Source organism: Lagopus leucura, unplaced genomic scaffold (assembly GCF_019238085.1).
Source record: "Lagopus leucura isolate 7727_CA_CO unplaced genomic scaffold, USGS_WTPT01 Super-Scaffold_100038, whole genome shotgun sequence".
In the NCBI taxonomy this organism is placed as follows: Eukaryota; Metazoa; Chordata; class Aves; order Galliformes; family Phasianidae; genus Lagopus; species Lagopus leucura.
In genome coordinates, this window is record NW_024962287.1 from 3,695,534 (window position 1) to 3,712,336 (window position 16,803).

Sequence of the window (16,803 nt, forward strand, 5' to 3'; positions counted from 1 at the left end):
TGAGATTTGTTCATTTGAAGTGATTTAAACTCTCAAAAATAGACGTATCACCATGGGAGGTGATTGCTATCACCGGGTCAGTACATCAGCAATAGGGCTGTGAAATAAGGACTAGCTCAGGCAGATTTGAGTGAGAATAACTTCAGTATTCAGTCTGGGAGTGAGCCCAGGACAGACCATTTCTCAGTAAGTGCACAGATGTGGATAAACCTGTTGGGAGCTACGAGAGGTTCATGGTACCAGAGAATACTCATTCAAATGGATTTCTGTATCAAGGAGCAGTCCTGGGCGTATCTGATTTACTGATGTGGCACAGCTGTAGTTGTTAATGACTCTTTCTGTGACTTTGGTCCTTCTACAGAAGGCAAAAAGTGACTTTGGGCTAAGATTCCCCAGCGAGGCCTTAGGAGCCCCATTCAGATTTCACTTCTCATCCACATCTGCACCATCAGCTGGCCCTGTAGTCACCAGCGGCAGGGAGAGGGAGCTGCAGTTTGTTTCTTAAGCTTGTGTTCTTCAAGTTTCCTTCCAACTTCTCTGCTTGGGCCGTCATCCCTCTGAGCAGTGCCTGTGCCTGGAGGTAGCACTGGAGGCAGCACCTTGAGCCCCAAACACCCTGTGCTTCCCCTCGCAGGCTATGGGCAGGTCCTGAAGTACTGCCCGAAGATCGGCTACTGCTCCAGCAAGTGCTCCAAGGCAGAGGTCTGGGCCCGCTCCTCCGACTGCAAGGTGCACTGCTGCCTGCCTGCCAGCTGGAAGTGGAAATAAGGGCTGAGGAGGAGCCCCTGGGGGAGAGGAGGCGCTGCGGTGGCTTTGGGAGCAGCTTCTCCATGCTCTGAGCCGCGTGTCATCCCCTCTGCTCAATAAAGAGAAAGAGAACAAAAAGATTCCTGTGTGTGTGCTGTGGTTGCTTGTGTCCCCGAGATTCCACACAGAGCGTTAGAAGGGTATTCCAAACTCAACCCAAATGATGACAGCCACAGCCACTGGGAATAGCCAGCCAATGGCTTGGAGAGACCTCAGTGTGTGGTTTAACCCTCTCTAAATGAAAATCTTCTGGTCTGTGAGATGAATGACTCTCCCAGTTCCACAGACTGCGTTGAGCAGATGTCTGTCATCTGTCAAAGGACTGTAGACACCCAGAGCATCAAGATTCAGGTGTACTCATTTCAAAATCAATCCTACTCTGAATGAATAGCAAATGCTCCTGTAAGTCCTGCTCCCCAGGGCAGATAAACCCAACCTGCTCCCAGGCAGTGCTGGAGGGAATGGTACAAGGCAGTGCCAGCATTGTTCGGTTTGAAAGGTTCAGTCCCTGCCAGGGAACACAACTTACAGCGACTGCTCGGGTTCAGTTGCGTCTTGGGGTAGAGGTGCTGTGGCTGCTATTTCTTTGCTTCTCTGCAAGAAGAAAGAAGGGAGCTTATAAGCAGGAGGAGGACTGACAGTTTACACTGCTATCATTGTTAGTAATAGGAGAAGGGGGGAATAGCTTTAAACTGAAAGAGGAGAGATTGAGGTGAGATGTTAGGAAGAAATCCTTTGCTCAGAGGGCAGTGATGCCCTGGCACTGCTGCCCAGAGCTGTGGGTGCCTCATCCCTGGAGGTGCCCAAGGCCATGGATGGGCCCTGGGCAGCCTGAGCTGGAGGCACCCAGCCCATGGCAGGGGTTGGGGCTGGATGGGCTTTAAGGTCCCTTCCAACCCAAGCCATCCTATGAAGTGACACGTAAATCACAAGCTGATGTAGATGTGAATGCTAGGACTTCTTTTCACTTTATAGTGATAAAGATTCTAAGTAAGCAATAGAAGCAATGCTTTTGATCATCTCTGCACTTATTTCTTTGCTATATTCTACTCACTTATGTTTAAAACCCAACATTCAGAGGGTTTAGGAGAATAAGAAACTAGGACTGACTTGCTGATTAAATTATCTGCAGAGTGTGGCTTCCATATCCCTTGGACATATTGATGAGTAGGAGACACCTGGGGAATGGTGCTGGCTATCTGCATTCAGGCAAGTGAATTAAGCTCAACTAGTGATCTTGCTTTCAGATAGAATCACAGAGTGGCTTGGGTTGGAAGGAAACGTACAGATCATGCAGTTCCAACTCTGTGCCGTGGGCAGGGACTCAGTATATGAGAGCCAAGCACTGTCTGACAGTAAAGAAGTGGGAGTGGTTGGAGTGTTAGCTAAATTAGAGATACACAGAGATCTTCTGCAGGAAAGTTATTTCAGCTTTATAACACCTTTCTTATCCACTGCCACGCTACTCTGCATCCAAGTAGAGGATCTATGTCCTGACATACTGTTGAGAATGCATATGGTGGCATTGGCCCATGGACTACCAGTCCTCCTCCAGAAGGGCACTCTCATCCTTGTCATTCTGACACTCTCCATCACAGCCAAGCCACGGCCCCACACCCAGGGGCTGACTGTGCCAGCACTGCTCTGAAGGAGTCTGCACAGCCCCACCTCACAGAACCACTGACAAATGGGTGCAGAGTGGGTGCCTTATTGTCAGATGGCCACTGGGTTGGAGTGACATAATATCCCACTATGTAGCAAACAATATGTCCTTGGACAACAGCAGAGTCACGCTCCTCCTTAACACTATCCTTTCTGTCAAGGAATGTGTATAAATATCAGCATTTCCAGCCTTATTTCTAGAAACGGATTCAGGCTCTCTCTGCAAGGCTGCATCCCAGTCCTGCTGTGGTCCTGGTGGCTGTCCAGTCATGAAGATCATCTACGTTGTGTTTGTTGTTTTTCTAATGGCCCTGATGGCCACCCCAGGTAAGGCGACAATATAAATGTATAAATGAATAAACCATAGAGGAACAAAGGCAAAAAAAAAACCAAAACCCCCAGACTTTTCCAGGAAAGCAGGTGTGGGTAGGGATATTCTGTAGAGATTTTCTTGACCAGGGTCCATTCCTAAATGTCAATTTGGAGGTGGATGTTTATGGAGATTGTTTTCTGTGCGGAGGTGGAGTTTCTGTTCCAAGAGACCACGATGAGACAACAGATGCAGACTTAACCCTCTTCCTTTCTTTTCTACAGGAAAAAGCCAGTCAAAAAAGTGCTGCGGTAGGAGTTGTTCCAGGATGTGCACTAAAAGAGAGAAGGAGGAGCATACTGAAGACTGTAGGAGCCCATATTGCTGCCTGACACACAGGAAAAAGAAGTAGAGCAGAGACTTTTGGTGATGGGACAAAGAGGGAAACGGTGATGTTTGCAGTAATTCCTTCTCGTTTCGTGGCAATGAAGATTGGTCCTCTCATTAAAAAGAGCAGCTTTTACTCTGAAGCATGTTATGCTGTTTATTGTCTTCCAAAAACTCGTGTGCAGGGCATCAGGATAGATGGGGTAAGTCCTATCAGATAAATCATGTTTATAAGTGGAGATATGGTCAAACACAGGAACTGCATTTTCCCATATCAGCCCCATCACGACAGGAGTCATACTTGAGCTCCTCAGCAATCTGTTCATGTGAGGTTGTGCTGAAAGCTCTGGTGTCCAGGCTTGTAGGTGGCCCATAAGCCATCTTTGGCTTGTAGGACCAAAGACTCCTACATAAGTTTCTCTTCTTCTGGCCTAGACAATCTGAATCAACAGCTGAGACACGATCCTATGAAGGTGACAGTTTCTGTTCCCAAAGACCTTTCCAATTTCTGCAGAAAATGTCTTCAATATATAAGAAAGCTTATGGGCTTCTGAGATTTTGTAGCTCCAACTCTCACACCTTTGCATGGCCAATACATTGGAAACCAACTCTGCAAAAGATCTGTATCCCATGATGCTTCCTCCCATTCTTCCTCCACTATTTGTCAATAGAGATAACAAGAGTCTTATGAAGGGCTATTAACTACTGAACAAACTGCTGTTCCAGTGCAGCAGCAAATTCCTGTTAAAGCCTTTGTTTTGGACTGCAGTAGAGCCTTGATCCTGTACCCTCTGTACAGATGAGCAAAGCTCTCACCCATTAAATGGTACAAGAACAGGACTGGAATGAGGCTATGGAATAGCTGCTACCACATTGTGAAATGCCTGTGCTGTGCTGGGGAACTGAGCAAGAGAAGAGAGATACGATCTGCCACATCTCAGACAGCAGACTGAACCCAGTCAGGGATGGGGAAGTGTGAAAATGGTGCTTCACCTCCTGTATCTACACACTGCCACCTCAATGAAGTGTTGTCCCTGAATGGACTTCACTTCCTCTCATCAGCAGTCTTGTGTCATTAGCCCCCGTGTTCTCCAGATTAGGGTGTCCCTCTTTGCATGAAGGAGGAAACAGCTCATGGCATTCCTGCTGAATCAAAAGGAAACTCTTCCCAAGAAGACAGTGTGGGGAACTTTCTTGCCAGCTGCTCATCCTTGGCCAAGGCAGTAACAATGCTAGCATATCATCATTTCTTTTTTGCCTTCATTTCTTCTTTGTCTGCATTCCTGTGGCAGTGGTAATCACTTTGAGGAAGGGAGGAACATCGCTCAGGATGCTGTGAGTGGGAATCAGGCCTGCTGCATGCACCCAGCTTGCTGGTGCTTGCTTCCAGCAGGCCAAAATGTACAGCAGACAATGATAATCTTTTAGCAACCATGGAGACATCCTGGGTCAACAAAGCCTACTGTAGATCTAACTTGGATGCAGGTGTTAGCAATGCTCTTCCTCTTTGTCTGAGATGCATGAAGTCAGAAATACCCAAAGATGCTTACAAAGGCAATTTGCAAGCTATTTCCAGCTTGGCCAGTGTTGGTGCAAAGCATCCCAGCAGCCTTCATCACGTCCTGACCACCAGCAGGCCATGTGTGAGGCCAACCACAGCCACTGCTAGATCCTTAGGCTTTCATGTTGATCTTTGCTGCAGCTGTATCATCTATTTGCCTGGGAGAACTTAGGAACAATCTCTTGCAAGAAGTTATTTGGTTCAGGTTGGATATTAGGAACAACTTCTTGTCTGAAAGCACTGACACAGGCTGCTCAGGGAGGTGGTGGACTCACTGTCCCTGGAGGTGTTAAAAAAACCTTGGGGATGTGGCACTGAGGGACATCAGCAGGCAGTATGGGTGGTAGGTGGATGGTTGGACTTGGTGATTTCAGAGATCCTTTCCAACCTAACTATTCTAGGATTTGGGATGTAGAATGGGAAAGAGGCCACAATAGCTGAGCTGCCTTGTTTCTCTAAGACTGGTAAACTCATAGAAATGGAGTTGAGGAAATCCGGTGGAAGATTTTGTATTTACTTTCTATTTGGGTCATTCAGTAGATTTCCATAGGCTGCAAATGTTATCTTCATCATCAGAGGGTGGTGGGCATGGCACAGGGCTCCCAGGACTCCCAGGGCCTGAGGTGCCAGAGCTCAGGGAGCATTGGGATGCTGCTCTGAGCCATAGGGTTTGGGTTTGGGTGGTGCTGTATGGGGACAGGGGTTGTCTCCGTGGTCCATGTGGGTCCCTTCCAACTCTGGATATTCTATGATTCTATGAAATGTTGCAGCAGCAACCTTAGATGCTGGGTCTGCAAGCTCAGAGGAACTTGGATCACAACCAGCAGCAAACCCCAATTCTTCTCCCAGGAGGAGGCAGGAGTGATAACTCCTCACAAGCAGATTCCAAGACTAGCAAAACACCAAGAGCAGGGCCAGAGACGTGGATTTAACAGCCCTCTGCAGCTTTTGGGCTCTGTGTCCCATGGGCTGTGGCAGTTGCAGTGTCGGAGTCAAGGTAGGACACGTACCTAAAGCTCGGAGTCCAGCCAGCTGGCGAGGAGGAAGATTTGGGGAAGGCTGCCATCTTTTGGATGACTGCAAAATAACGGAGCCTGCTCAGGAAACGCTGCTCACGATCCCGAATTGATGCCCCAGCCTTCTTTTTGGAGGTACTGATGTGGGCGACTGAAGATGCTCTTGCTCTTCTCTTGCCTCCCACAGACTGATCCAGAGCTTTATTTTAGGGCAAATAGGATACGACCAGAAAAAGATACGGGGCTCCCTATGCTTGCAGCTAGGTGGTCTCACTGCCTCCCTTCACTCTTCCACCAAAATCTTCCAGGAGGCTGCAATTGCTGCACAGTCTCTCAGCCCCCGGTATGGAAGCTGTGACACCAGTCACCTTGGTTCTACACTCAACATAAGTTGCCCCCTGGGTCCTTTCCATCACTGTCTCATCAAAAAGCCTTACAAAGTCCCAGCTGCTCCATGGCCTCAAATGCGTCAGAGCACCTGCCCTCCTGGTGGCCCACTTTCCTGCAGATTAAACATTTGTCTAATGGCCATAAGCTGCTTAAATATGTCTTGGGCAAAGCCCCTTATGAACTCTCCCAGAACGAATGGATCCCTGCTGGGACCACTGCCATGCCCCCACGCTGATGTGTTTCTTAGGGATTGTGTCATGTTTTCTCTCCCTTTTGTGCATCCAGTCTGCTTATCTCCTTTCCATGGGCAGGAAGGAGGGAAGGATTTGCTGCATCGTGGACAAGGGAGATGACCTGCAAGGTGTCATGCCCATATGGCCAGACATCCCTTTCCCATCTTTCCCTGTCTCTTCTGTGTATCATATCATAGAATCACAGAATCACAGAATCATAGAATTAGAATCATAGAGTCATAGAGTCATAGAATCATAGAATCATAGAATCACAGAATCACAGAATGGTTGGGTTGGAAGGGACCTCAAGGATCATGAAGCTCCAACCCCCCACCACACGCAGGGCCACCAACCTCCTCATTTCATAGCAGCCCAGGCTGCCCAGGGCCCCATCCAACCTGGCCTTGAACACCTCCAGGGATGGACGGGGCATCACAGCCTCTCTGGGCAGCTGTTCCAGCACCTCACCACTCTCACAGCAAAGAACTTCCCCGTGATAACCAACCTAAATATTCTTCCTTCAACTTAAAGCCATTTCCCCTTGTCCTGCTGTTATCTATTATTTCAAAGAGCTGAAGAGTATATGTCAATGTAAGCATCTTTTTCTGATCCCACATTGCCTTCATCTAGTAAACTAACACCCAAATGTTTTGTCCTGTCAATGCATGAATGTACTTCATATTTTTTTTTTTTGCTTAGATTCTTGGGCAAAGAAATATCTAACAAATCACACAACATATCTGACAAAATATCCATTGCTTCCAAGATTTTACACCTCCACAAGTTTGGCAGCTCTACATGTCCATTGCTTGACCTCTCCTGCCGTCTCAGAACAAGCCAAGATCTTCAGCCCAGCCCCTCAACAGCATCAAATGCAAATAAAATAGAGTGCCCCCAACCCAAATCCTTAAAGCAGTTAGTTTGGCAGAATCAAGCTGACAGATGCTAGGAATGTCTAGCCAAGCCAGTAAGTGTTGGGATTTTTTACTAAACTTGTTAGCTTGATGACTTTAACCTGTTTCCCAAACATTGTCCCCATTTGCATGACATAGACCACTCCCCCTCTTATGCATCCCTGCTTTTTTATCTACAGTGAAGCCAAATGCTGACCCTAAGATCTAAACAATGATACATCTCACCATGCTCTGACTATCCAGCAAATTAATAATGGAAAAGATCCAGTGCAGAACCGAGAGCACTGAAAACAAAGCAAGGAATTCAAGTAACAATCCATGCTCTAAAATCAAGGAGATTCATTCAGGGATTATGCTATTAGTGCAGAACAACAGGACGTGCACATCATGTGATGCTAAGCTATGGCTCCTAAGCCGTGGCTCCTTGAGGATTAGAAAAGGAGAGTGTGTGCTAGGGGGGAAGGGGTTGGAATGGAGGAACAGGGAATAGCTTAGGATTGTTGGGTTTTAGAGTATCACATGGGCTGGTGGCTGTGATTACCTTTGGGAGAGCGAGGCCTGGTAGGAAGGAAGCAACCATGAGCGGCACAGAAAGGTGAAAGTGAGGGTTATGGCAAGGTGATGCTATTGGCAGGAAATGTACTCTGCTTTTCAGCTAGGATGTGAGCCCCCCCCCCCTCTGCAGGGAGTTCCAGGGGGTTGCACTCTACCAAATAGTAGTGGTGGGGCTCAGCCCCTCAGCTTCCATCACTCATCGCACTGCAAGGGCTGGGCAAGAGCAGGTAAGGCTGGAGGACAAAGCACAGTCTCATAAGGAAGAGGTTAAGAAGGCAAGGATGGCCAGCAAACACAGGAGGATACAGTGGAAGGGATTCCAGGGGCCATCACTTGGCAGCAGATAGGGAAACAAGAGTAAGGGAAAGGCAGGAGGCAATAGCACTGGGTGGTGAAGTACAGAGAATAAGGAGAGAGAGTTAGAATATTAATACAAGCTAAGCTGGATCTGGAACTTTAGACTTAAGACTTAGACCTGATGTGGGAAATAAGAGCAAGGCAGAAGAGAGCAAGGGAAACATAACTCTTTACTAATGCATTGGAGGTGCATTTACAGATGCATTGGAGGTGAAAAATGAGGCCAAAGACCAGAAAAGGGGAGGTCTGGGTAATCAAGGATATGTGATGTCTTCACAAACGTCTTAGGACTTTGCACACAGAAGGTTCAGGTAGATGCCTGAGATGGAGAAAAATGGGAGGACGGATGAGCATGACTGGGACCGGCTGCCATTGGGTTCACAGCTCAGCCTCCATGTCCTGCTTGGAGGGGGCTTTCAGGCCTCCTGACCGTGTAGTGGAGACAGATCTCCTTTTGGAGGGCTACATCCAGCCTGCAAAAAACAAAGTAAACCCAAAAAACACGGCCATGCTGCTAACCCTGAGATCATTTGGAGCACGTTTCTGGTCCCATGCATGCTTTTAAATTCTCAGCCTGCAAAACAGGGCGGTCCTTGCAGATGCTCTATGGGGAATGGCTCCTGATTTATGCTAGCTTCTCAGCTTCCCAGAGTGGTCTGGGTCACTGCTTTCTGGCCGTGGCTGAAACTGGCTTTTTAGCACTGTGAATGACTGTCTGTGTCCAGAACTGTTTAATTTCTAGCTATTGATGGCAGCTCGAGGGAATTTAGCTTCAAGTACAGTCAAGCAGAACAGTGGCTATGAGGTGTTATGACCAGGACAGGAGGTCCTGAAGGGCCAAATATATGGTCGGAAGGACCGTATAGCAAAGGCTTGTGTTGTCCACGTCAGCTCATAAAACACGAGGTAAAACTGTAACTCCAGCAAAGAAAAGAACCCTCCTTCCTGCTGTAAAAGTGAAAAATCTGCAATGGAGTAATTACTCCAGCCCTGACTACCCAGTCAGAAAGCATCAGGCACTTCTGAGCAGCGCTGAGTGAGGGGCTGATGGAGATGGCTGGCATTTCATTCCAGCTTCCTTACACTTGAGCAATGCACTCTAGGGGCTCTTGCTTTACTCACTTTTACGGCTCCTTGCACTCGAGGCCGCTGCAGCATGGGTGTGAAGAGAAGCTAAATGCTTTTCTTTGTGAGACACTGTGCTTATAACCAACATTTTTAACTTCCCCCTGAATAATGGTTCCTCCTGTTGCTTCTGCTACTTTCACTGTGAAATGAAATTGCAGGCCAAATGATGCTCTGGATCTTTGGATTTCTTCTCGTCCATACATTTTCCTTGAAAGATTAGCTGGGTGCACTCCTCATCTTCCATATTCAGGTCTCAGGTGTTGTTGGCTCTTGCGAAGAACTTTGTTCTTGTATATGAATAATAGTTGTGCTCTTTTCCCAGACATACCTGAGATCTTCATCCAGCATGTATTGAGTATATCATAGAGGACATCCACCTCCAATCCAGGGCACTGGAAAAGCCTGAAGAACAGCACAAATACACTTTTAATGAAGACAGATCTAGATGTTGAGGACTTAATAATGGTAGTGAGGCACTGAGAGAGGTGGTGGGGCTCCATCCCTGCAGGCAGGCAAGGTCTCAGACGAGCTCTGAGCACTGATGGAGCTGTGGGTGTCCCTGTTCAGTGCAGGGAGTGGGACAGATGGCCTTTAAGGGTCTCTTCCAACTCAAATGATTCTATGATTCTACTTACTAATGGAAAAATAATTAATATTTCAATTCTAGCATGCTATGTGCAATGTAAGCCCTGAGTATCACTTGGCAATCAGTGAAGGCAAAGTTCAGCAGAGGTATAGGAAATTAGAAGTCCCACAGTTGTCTATGGCCAATTTATGGACTTCACTGACAAAAAGGTTACTGAGTCACCTGGATAATTGCATGACCATGAACATTTCTAGCTCTGCATGGAAAGATCTTGTAATAAAGGTAATCAAATCTCATGCTTCAAAGCATAAGTGGATCTTCTGCAGCAGCTAGGAAAGAGGTTTTCCAGCCATGCACCCAGAACTGAGCCATTAGCTTGGAGTGCTGTGGAGGTAACCTCTGAAGCCTCAGGTTTTGGCCATCGCTGGAGGCAGGAAGCAGGATTTGATGAGCCAGTGATCTAACTGGCTATGGCAATTCCTGTGCAAGACCCGGGGAGATCACGAAAGGCGAAGTGTGCGATTAATGTGCTACAGTGAGCCATTTTGCTGCCACATTTGGAGATACACGCAGTTCAGGAGAAAGCCTGAACATCAAACGGTAGTCTGAAGCATCAAGAAAGGACCAGAGGGCACATATGCAATGGAGTCTGAAATATCCTTGGAGACTGCAGGTGGCACTTGGCCCAGTTCAAGAATGAGGATGGTGGTTGGATGAGCTCCTCAGTGAAAAGCTGTATCACTGAAACTCCCTCCTAGGACAAGCCATTGGGATTCATGTGAATGAAGAAACACAACACCATGGTGGGAATCATGCTGGGAGTCAAAAACCAGGGAGTCAAAAAGTGTATTTCTGGAGCTGACTCTTGTAGCTTTGCCTATCGTAACTAAAATCCTCTAACATTTCCACTGTATGTGAGGGAAAAGGAAAATAAAGTGACGCGGCAATAGGAAAACTCTTTGGCATCTCAGTGTCAACAAGGCACTGCAGAGCTGGGAAGTTTGGAGATAAGAAGACGGCATAGGCAAGGAGCATCTTGGAGAAAATGACATTATGCAGCCATGTGAAGGACATCCAGACCAAAACACCCACTGTGTCAGGTTCAGGGGATGCTCAGTTAGTGCTCTTCAAACCTAAAAGTCGGAGATTGCAGGATCAAAGCTCAGTATCGGGAGGCTGCTAAAGCCTATAACTCCTGTGGGTCAGGAGACACTGGAGCAGAAATGGATGTTTCCCAGCAAACCGACAGCTGTGAAATATTCTACTGAAAACCACGGCCAGGAAACTACTCCCATCTGATACACAGTAATTTTGCACAGTGGCGAAGGTTTTCACACATAGCAGTAACGAGTGATTTTGGAAGGCAAATAGCTGAAAGAGCAGTTGCACCTGAAAATGGAGGTATCACCTCCGGTCATGATTGCAGCTCCCTGACGTAGCGGGGTCAACAGGATCCAGGCATGGGATTTCCATTGGGAGACTGACTGCCAGACTGTTACATTGCCTTCACACTGCTGAATGCTCTCAGATTCACATTTTGCCAAGCACTGGGTTAATGTATACATGGCTGTAGAGAGAATAAGTTTTAAGCATGCAGTGCTGGCAGGCAGCTTTGATATTCACCAATGTTTTGTGCTCCTAAGGCCCATACAGCCTATTCAGCCCAATAACCTACCCTTAGTGCTAGTTTATTTGCTGACATATCAAAGCCCCATTGAAAGAAAAAGGGATGGGACCTGGAAAATGGTTGGGAAACCACAGATTATTCAATAATGACTTCTGAATGATGAGTATGAAAGTGAACTTGATAAAGGAAGCTTTAGAAAGATCCATCTTGTTCCAGTGGGAGAGAAGGGAAGATCTTGAGAACATCAAGTCTCAAGACCTTGCACTCCTCTCTGGGCAGCCTGATCTGGTGATTTAGTGGCTGGCAACTGTGTCCACATCATGGGGTTGGAACTGGATGACCTCTGAGGTCCCTTCTACGATTTGAGGTTGGTCCACAGCAGACACCAGGAATGAGCTGGGTAGGAGAGCATGCGACCTCCATTTCCCAGTGTTGATGCCCCAAGGGGAGCGTGTGACAGAGTTTTCACACTCAGCTTCTGAGATCCAAGCTCTAGTTCACATGTTCTGAATGGAAAAACCAGAGGCAATGCAGCCTCTATCCTCCATCAATACAAATCCAGAGGGTGGAAGCCCAGAGGCCAACGCACAGCCTGAACAGGGATGGATTGTGGGCACCCTGGGATTGAATGCACTGAGATCTCTCCTGAAGTGTTACTCACATTCCCCAAGAGAAACAAGGGGCAATGGATGGAGTCTGCTGCGTGTGCGAGTCCCAGACGTGCCATGACACCGCCACAGTTCCCAAGCAGCAAGATTTTGCTTTCCCACAGCCCAGCTGCCATTTTGCACCAAGACCTCCTGGCAGCACAGGAGCTTGCTCGTGCAAGTGGAACTGGTGGCTTCTCTTTGGAATATTAATTAATGAGTAGCTAGCACAAGAGGCACGCTGATCTTTCCAGTACCTTGCAAAGCAGTGGGGGGTGGTTATTTATATCGTGATGCCCTTCATCATGAAGGAAGCACTTACTCTAACAGAGCTTTCTTGTTGGGATGTTCTGACCCGTCTCAAGCAGCACAACTCTTACTGTTCGGATCTATGATTTAAGTCTCTCTTTATATCTAAGAGGAATAGGAATTCTTGCTTCTCTCTCAGGGAAATACCCAAGGGGCTGAGAAGTGTCTAGGCACGGCTGTGCTGCTGGACTAAGAAGGAAATAAAGAACTTTTTGGGTCAAAGTAGGTCTCACTCAACAGGCTCTGTTTGGCTGTCCATTCCTGGATGGTTGCGCCATTGGATTTATTGCAAGCACAGTGATCTGTAAGGTTTAGATCAAGAGTTATTGTTTGCTGCTGTTTCAGCTTCTTTTCTTTTTTTTTTCCATTCTGCCCTAAAAATGCCAGAGCTTGTTATCCTCTTAGAGATTCAACCTGAGCATTTGTGCTGCAGAATCCCCCGTGCCCCTTTCTATCCGCCTAGCAAGCAGACAACTGAATTCCTCACTCTTCTCTTTGATGGGTCCTTTCTCTCCTCCTGCTTTGCTTGACATCCCCAGCTTTCCTTCTGTGTTGCACTGAGCAGAGCAGGAGGCTGATTTTCCCAATGGGATGAAGCAAGAAGCACGTCATGGGAGTCGCTCACATTGTCCAAAGACCAAGCACAACCTTTGTGGCTCTCACACTCAGGCAACCCAAGAAACAAGACCCAAAGTGTCACCCAACCAAAGCATTCAGCAATGCTGGGGGCCGGCTCTACCTCTGAGCATGGCTTTGCTAGTCTGCATTCTTCTTGCCTAGCTTCAGCCATAGAGTAGACTTCTTGTGCATTGCTCTGCACTCACCACAGTCAGCAGAAAGAGGACAGACACCTCCAGAGCCAATTTTTCTCCTCACAAGGTGTATGTCTACACCTGGGAGAAGAACTGCTTTCTAGATGTGCTGGCATCCTCCATAAGTCCTACGGAAGGATTCTGAAGGACCAGCTTAAACACATCATCTAGCTTTCAGATAGCTAAAACAAGGTGAAGCAGAATCCCATGCCCAGCTTAGTGTTTAGGAACTATGTGGGAAGAACGAATGATACGAGCGCCTTTATGCTTTTCCCATTGCTTTATTAAGGAGTCTTCACGCTTATTTATTTCTTCCTTCCAGTCTCTTTAAATGCCACTGAAGCTGCTGTCATTGTAAATCACAGTCATCAGAACTGCCTTTCAAAACAGAACTTCTAACTAAGAAGAAAAGATGTCAGTGTGAAGCAAACACCAGTGGACTGTATATTGCAGAGACGTGGGGTCTGCTCCAACCTCATCTCACAGCAAGTCAAAGTGAAGAACTTGCAGCATGCATCCTACTGGGATAATTCCACACTGAGAGCAGGTGAACTTGTTCAAACCAAGAATTCATATAATATTTTCTCATATGATCCTTATCCCTGCTAATTTCTCACTTTCTGGCTGTGTTCAAGCCAGTGAATTCCTTGAATCTGCTGCCCTTTGCTTGTAATAGGCTCTTCTTGCTAGATCTCATTCTGAAAGAGGTGGTGAAATTGGCTTCTACTCACCCTTCTCAGGTCCTCCAGGACTTTGCAGTCTGTGCTGCACTGCTGGTTTTCTGTGTCCTTATCTTCTCTCTCACTCCCAGTGACTCCTTCATCTCTCGGCCAATTTCTGCTTGACCTAGATGTCCTATTAATGTCTTCTCCTTGTAAAGGCTGCAGATGAGAGGCAATCTGAAGGGTCCCTGCTGGTTGCTCTGTGTGGCCACTACACAATACGGCCAATTCTGTGTATGAGCTTGCCTGCTGCACTGCCCCTCTGCCATGCTGCTCTTTTACTACTAGGCAGCATTTTCCAATGGAGGGGTGATCACATAAAAAAGAATCTGCCATGTAAGAGTCATTGGTTACGTGCTCTTCAATTAAAAAACGAAACAAACCAAAAAATAATCCACACCAGAATGTAATACATAATAGTATAACATTACCTAATTCTCTCTTAAAATGAATTTTTTGTTTAAAAACATGCAACAGCACATATATGCACCATACATCCTCAGAGGGCTTCACAGTCACTAATGGGTGCTCGTATCACAAACAACCTGTGAGATAAGTTTGCTGGCCCTTGGTAGGAATCTCCAGGCTTGGTCTTTTCTGTTTCATTATGAAATAGGAGTAAGGTTGGTTTCTTTCCCAAGATCAAGAGAATATGCTTCTCTCATGGCTACGAAACAAAGTCCTGTTTATTTCCTGCCACAGGATCTCACTCACTGCTGGTACTTCAGGAACAGGTCTATAAACAGACCAACTAACTCTGCTTGGCAAGGGTAAATTCCCTCCATCAGTCCATCAGTGTATCAGTGCTGGGTGAGGGTGGCCTGCCAAATCCACTGACGTGACTTAAGATTTAGGAATGGTTTGGGAGCAAAATAAATCAATCCCCCCTTGAGTCGACTGTGTGTTCCTTGGATCTCTCAAGCAATCCAAATAAACCCCGTGGATTACTTGAGACAAATGTCTGTCTGCACAACAAATCACCACAGATTGCTCATGACAGCCAAATGAGACGTCCTTTCAGAGCATCACCCAGCGACTCACACAGCTCTGGACCTCAAGATAAAGCTGGAGTTGGGAAAGCTAAAAACCACACCAACTATTTGGGGTCTTGTTTCATAGAGTGAGGACAAATGGCTTCAAACATGCATGGCAACGCCTGTTCCTATGGGGCAGCTTGGCCAAACATTTGCTACAAGGCATTAGAGCTTTTCCATTGCCTTTAACATTTCAGGTTACTAAGGGATTATATCTATAGACTGGGGTAATCCCTGAATATTTAGAAAATACATGCACGACTCTCCAAACATCAGACATCTGCCCCATGTGCTGCACATCTGCCATTCCCATGGATTTCTGAACAATTTCCTTTAATGAGCAGGTTTATTTTGATGGAAATCTACAAATGAGAAAAGCTCCCGTTGCCTCCACGGTTGTGTCGAGTCTGCAGTTTTACAGCTCAACATTTGTATAAAAGACAAAATATGCAGTCAGTCTCTTTGGACATCACAAAAACACGCATAAATGCACAAAGATAAATAGGTCCAACACACGCATGCAGACACACAAACACGCTGAACTCGACTTTGCTGAAAATCTGGCTCTGAAACAAATGTATACTTTTTAAATTAGCATTTTTTAAAGACACTGACTGCATTTTGAGTGCAAAGAACTTATTATTTTGTAGGCGTTTTCAGCAGCACAATACCAACCCCCGTTTTTAACTGTTGACTAATTACCAGTAGATCTTAATTACATGGTGTGTGGAGGCACTAATAAGTTTACGAATCTGCCAACAACACTAAACACATATGTCTTTTCAAGCATTAGCCTCCCTCTCCTTTTTAAAATCCTTTCTCTTTTCCTCCCTTCAATTTGGCAGCAGAAGACACCAGGAAAGACAGTAATTGCAGCTGATTAGAAAGAGAGCATCTAAACATCCTCACTTGGAGAAGAACAGCTCAAACCACGAGAGGAACGGAAAGAAGTGAATGGAGGAGAAGTCAGAAGAGTGAGAAAAGTCACCTTTGGGGTGGTTTGCTCTCGCTTTCCATGCGAGGTCCATGCAGGTGTGGGCATGCTTTACTTGTGCTTATCCGCCTAGCAAGTTGCAATTGGTGGAAACCAGTAGGAATGGGAAAAGTGCAGAAGGAGGTGCTAGTTCTGTCCCTGTTGAGAATAGGACCACAGAACAGCTCTTGTGCACACCCAACAGTACCAGGACCTTCCTCTGGCCTCATTGGCTTTTATGAACCAGTCCACAAAGTCAGATACTCTGCAGTCTGAAAACACTCTTGTAAAAAGTCAGGTTGGATATTAGGAAACATTTCTCCCCAGAAAAAGTGGTGATGCAGTGGCACAGCTGCCCAGGGAGGTGGTGGGGTCACCGTCCATAGAGGTGTTCAGATGTGGCACTGAGGGACGCGGGCAGTGGGCATGGTGGGGTGGGCTGGGGTTGGGCTGGGGGATCACAGAGGTCTTTCCCAACCTGAATGGTTCTCTAATGCAGATTCTCATCAAGTTTGCAAAAACACTCAGCTCTCCACAGAAGTTCAGCACTGCAGCTGGACTCTCACACTTCCCCAAATACCTTTCAGATCTGGGTCCCACAAAGGTGCCCACTCATGCAGACACTGGTAAAAGCCTGGAGGGGCTGAGAAAAACTGTGAGCCAGACTATGAAAGAAATGTTCATTTAATAACTGGAGCTACATACCTTACGATAAACCTACTAACCTCACAGTGTTTTGTCATGCAGAGTTCTGAGTTCTTCACAAACTTCAT